This window comes from Mytilus californianus, unplaced genomic scaffold, assembly GCF_021869535.1.
Source record: "Mytilus californianus isolate M0D057914Y unplaced genomic scaffold, xbMytCali1.0.p SCAF_9, whole genome shotgun sequence".
NCBI lineage: Eukaryota > Metazoa > Mollusca > Bivalvia > Mytilida > Mytilidae > Mytilus > Mytilus californianus.
The window spans coordinates 30,475,542-30,481,028 of NW_026262745.1; the positions used below are offsets into that span (position 1 = coordinate 30,475,542).

The window sequence follows — 5,487 nt, forward strand, 5'->3', positions numbered from 1 at the left end:
TACTTGACCAAAAAACCAATACTTTTTTTTTAATTTTAGCTGTTAAAATTAATTTCTTTTTTTCTGACATGACAACAGCCACAATAAAATAAAGGTATATATAAAAACATATTTTTACATCCTTACATGATTCTCAGATTTATCAAATTGAGATAGTTCAATTAAATTATCTTATATAATAATTTAATTATATTAATTTTAAAGTTTTAGAGTTTTGTTAAAAAAAAGATTTTCTTTTAACTAAAAACCACACCTTTACTGAGGGTAATAAACCTTATTAAGGTGCTTCTTGTTTGGCATGTGTTTTTTTTTTTTTTTTTAAACTTAATTTTCCTAAATTCCTAAAGAACAAGAGTGCACACGCTGAAATGTCTCGCCTTCTTTACTAATCATTGATATTATGTTGATAGACCTAAATATAAAGCTTTATTACAACTGTTACATAAACTTAACATTAACCAAGTAAACTAAACATTGACCAATGAACCATGAAAATGAGGTCAAGGTCAGATGAACCATGGCAGGCATGTACAGCTAACAATTCTTCCATACAACAAATATAGTTGACCTATTGCTCATAGTTTAAGAAAAACAGACAATTACACAAAAACGTAACACTGAGCAATGAACCTTGAAAATGAGGTCAAGGTCAAATAAAACCTGCGTGACTGACATATAGATCATAAATTATTTCCATACACCAAATATAGTTGAACTATTGCATATAGTATTAGAAAAAAAGACCAAAAACTCAAAAACTGAACTTTGACCACTGAACCATGAAAGTGAGGTCAAGGTCAGATGACACCTGCCAGCTAGACATGTACACCTTACAATCATTCCATACACCAAATATAGTAGACCTATTGCATACAGTATAAGAAAAACAGACCAAAACACAAAAATTTAACTTTGACCACTGAACCATGAAAAGGAGGTCAAGGTCAGATGACACCTGCCAGCTAGACATGTACACCTTACAATCATTGCATACACCAAATATAGTAGACCTATTGCATACAGTATAAGACAGTATAAGAAAAACAGACCAAAACACAAAAAACTTAACTTTGACCACTGAACCATGAAAATGAGGTCAAGGTCAGATGACACCTGCCAGCTAGACATGTACACCTTACAATTATTCCATACACCAAATATAGTAGGCCTATTGCATACAGTATAAGAAAAACAGACCAAAACACAAAAACTTAACTATAACCACTGAACCATGAAAATGAGGTCAAGGTCAGATGACACCTGCCAGTTGGACATGTACACCTTACAGTCCTTCCATACACCGAATATACTAGACCTATTGCTTATAGTATCTGAGATATGGACTTGACCACCAAAACTTAACCTTGTTCACTGATCCATGAAATGAGGTCGAGGTCAAGAGAAAACTGTCTGACGGGCATGAGGACCTTGCAAGGTACGCACATACCAAATATAGTTATCCTATTACTTATAATAAGAGAGAATTTAACATTACAAAAAATCTTAACTTTTTTTTCAAGTAGTCACTGAACCATGAAAATGAGATCAAGGACATTGGACATGTGACTGACGGAAACTTCGTAACATGAGGCATCCATATACAAAGTATGAAGCATCCAGATCTTCCACCCTCTAAAATATAAAGCTTTTAAGAAGTTAGCTAACGCCGCCGCCGCCGGATCACTATCCCTATGTCGAGCTTTCTGCGACAAAAGTCGCAGGCTCGACAAAAACTATATAAGTTTCATGGTTACATACAATAATTATTTAATTATCTTTTTAATGAGGAAACAACAGCCAAAAAATCACTGAAATTGTTTAACCTTATATTAGAAATATATCTATTCTTATTATAATTTGGGATATATTATATATAATATATATCAAAAAGGGATAAAAAAATTAAAGAAAATTTTCTTCTGATTAGTGGTAAAGTATAAAGTAATACCTCCTGCTTGGGGCAAACTCATTAAAAAGATCACACCTGGTCAGAGAGTATTAATTTCTAATTAGCATTCATTAAAAATTGCAACATCCAGCTGTAAAACTAAAATCGCAAGGCCTTTTGAATTCACTAGATAAGTAATACACGAGTTTAAGAAAAAAAAGGGCTTTCTTTTTACCTGTAAAACACACATGTACTGAGGTAATTAAACCTTAATAAATTGCTTCTTGTCTTTAATTTTGATAAAAGTTATTTAAATTTAATTGAAATAAATTTTTTCTGCAACTTTGGAACACATTTCCTTTTTTAAATGGTTATCAAGGATTGCTATGGAAGTTCTATTATCATGATTATATTAAATTCTTGGTTTTACAAAACAAAGGTGTGATTTTTAAAATTTATTAAGTTGCTTTATATACTATTTTAAATATATTTTAATAAAAAAAATGTTCACTGCATTATTAACTAAACTCAACTGACTCCATAAATCTATACAAGGCTTAAGTTAATGGTGAAAATTGTCCAGTAACCATAAAATATATCTGAAACATTCAAAAAACTTTGAATAACATTGAAAATATTAGTCACAATTCAGTTTTGAGATTATTTGATCAGCTTGTTTTATTTTTATTTTAAAGGTGATATATATATGTAAGTGTTGATAAATATGGTGTTGAATTTATATTATGTTTATTGTGAAATTTTGGTTTCAATGCCATATTGAATACATTTTAAATTTCAAATTGTTGTTCAAATTTCTAGCCAGGGGAAATAGCTGTTAAAAACAGTTCCTAAATTGATGAAATACAATAGATAGATACAAAAATTAGGTCTAGGTTGGTTAAGGCTTAGTTGAGTATGGTTCAGACTATGTCGAGTATGGTTCAGACTAGGTCGAGCATGGTTCAGACTAGGTCGAGCATGGTTCAGACGAAAATTAAATGGTTAAGTACTGGTCGTGTAAAGGTCGAGTACAAGTTCAGACTGTTAAGTATGGTTCAGACTACAGTCGAGTATTATCAAGTAAATTTCAGACCAATTCAGACTGGTCGAGTAAAAATCAGTACAGTCGAGTACAAATATAGGCCATTTCAGACTTTTACTGGTTTGTAGTGTATACACTGCTTGAAAATAAGGAACCTGCAAGATGCGTTGTTTGTCTCTGTGAAGTTTTGTATGAATTCGGCTACATAGATACAAAAAAAAAAAATCGATAAGGTGGGATGCACTGTGGCAACAACTGACCTTAACCGTTTGTTGAAATATCAATGTAAAAGAAGTGGTCAAATCATTCAGAAAGTTATTATATTCTATGTAATTAGTGTTAAGTTCTTCTTAAGGCAGTTTTCTTCGTGACCTTAAGAAAGAAATGCTCATTTACGATTCCCATTCTTTTTGAAAAATCAGAGCCGTATGAGTAAATGGCCATCGTACAATGAGCATGAGAAATAAAAGTGTAGAGAGTGCAAACAGCAAAAAGTAATTTTACAAATTACAATTGTAATGTTTTAATGGTTACGGTTGAAGACAATAAAGTAAATGTTTATAATTGTAAAGATTCCGCATCTGATTGACACCACTGTGTTTCAATTTTCACAAACACAGTGAAAAGTGAAACTTCGGTTTGTATTAAGATATGAATGTGTCATAAGTGGGAGGCGCTTTCATTTATTTTATGACTTTTAGGAACAGTTATAACTTATAAATCAACCGATATATTATAGTCTAAGTCAATTATTTTCGGCAGATTACACTTTAAAATTTAACCTTTGATGTCGTTTTTGGGATGATATAGATTTAACCTATGATGTCATTCTAGGGGTAATCTAAATTTTACCTATGATGTCATGTTTGGGGTGGTATAGATTTAATCTTTGATGTCATTCCTGGGGTGATAAAATTTAACCTATGATGTCATTCCAGGGGTGATGTAGATTTAACCTTTGATGTCATTCTTTGGGTGATATAGATGTTACCTATGACGTAATTACTGTGGTTATATAGATTTAACTTATGGCGTCATTCTTTGTTGAAATAGATTTAACCTATAATATTATTCCTGGGGTGATATAGCCACTTGTGGAGCAGGATCTGCTTGCACTTCCGGAACACCTGATATCACCCCGGTTTGATGCGTGTTGGTATATTTTTACTGGAACAAAATAAGTATACGTAACTCTTTAAAAGAATTAAAGAGTTCCTCATGTTGAGTTAAAAATGCTTTTCCCCTTCTGTTTTAGTCGTAACGGTGTTGCCGATTCATTGTACATTATATCGTTTGACTAAGATATTTTAATTCGAAACATTAGAGTACCTTAGATCACCCCCGGTGTTTTGTAGGGTTCGTGTTGTTCAGTCTTTAGATTTCTACGTTGTGTTTTGTGTACTGTTTTGTGTACTGTTGTTTGTCTTTTCATCTTTTTTTGTTTTTGCCATATCATCATCCATTTGTTTTTGCCATATCATCATCCATTTGTTTTTGCCATATCATCATCTTGTTTTTGCCATATCATCATCCATTTGTTTTTGCCATATCATCATCCATTTGTTTTTGCCATATCATCATCCATTTGTTTTTGCCATATCATCATCCATTTGTTTTTGCCATATCATCATCCATTTGTTTTGGACTTATGCGTTTGAATATCACTTTGGTATCTTTCGCCTCTCTTTTGGTCCACATTCTTTGCCTTTGACAGTTTACTGTTTTGGGTGAATTTCAGCTGTGAACTAGTTTCTTTTTCAAATAAATTCTCTGACTGATTTTCCGCATTGTATTGATGTCAATTTTTCTGCTTTTTCGTTCATATTCTTAACTGATGAAGAAAAAAATAGGACTCTTCTTTGTATTGATACATATCAACTTACCCTTCCGGAGCAATTGAGATCAGCGCAGTGTTTTGGGTGGGATTTGTGTTGCGCAGTCTTTAGTTTTCTATGTTGTGGTTTGTGTCCTGTTGTTTGTCTTTTGGTCGTTTTTCGTTTTTTTGCCATGGCATTGTCAGTTTATTTTCGACATATGAGTTTGAATGTCCCTTTGGTATCTTTCGGATCTTTTATATATATATAAGTAAAGGGTTTTACAACCAGACTCAAGCTAGCGAACAATAAGCCAGCGAACAATAAGGTGTATCAAGCTAGCGAACAATAAGCCAACGAACAATAAGAAATACGCGCCAAACTGATCTTGCCTAAAAACCAAAGACTTGCATTAACATGAAACGTTCTTTGAAATCTGATGACAATCATTTCCAGTAGGAAGACGAAATGCAATACATTTTCAAAAAGACTATTAATTGAAAATAAAATTGTTTATTTATCTATTTATTTATTTATATATTCAAGACAATATAATTGTTCTTGACCACAGGACATCTCTTGTAGGATTTTCAAAATTCCTTTTAGGTTCTCCTCTCCCTTTTTTGATTACCTTTGAGTAGAAACAGTTTGTCTTTATAATCATGATAATAGTGAATAAATAAAAAAAATAGACCATACTTAACTAGTGTAAAGATAAAATTAAATCCACATGCTTATATTCT

General features: G+C 32.0%; 1 long non-coding RNA gene across 1 annotated transcript; it reads left to right on the plus strand.

Annotated features, from left to right (window-relative positions):
* Positions 1–611: 611 nt before the first annotated feature.
* Positions 612–1,741, plus strand: LOC127714395 (uncharacterized). The gene is made up of 2 exons (XR_007987714.1): positions 612–937; positions 1,243–1,741. It is a non-coding gene; the product is annotated as an uncharacterized LOC127714395 (long non-coding RNA).
* Positions 1,742–5,487: the final 3,746 nt, after the last annotated feature.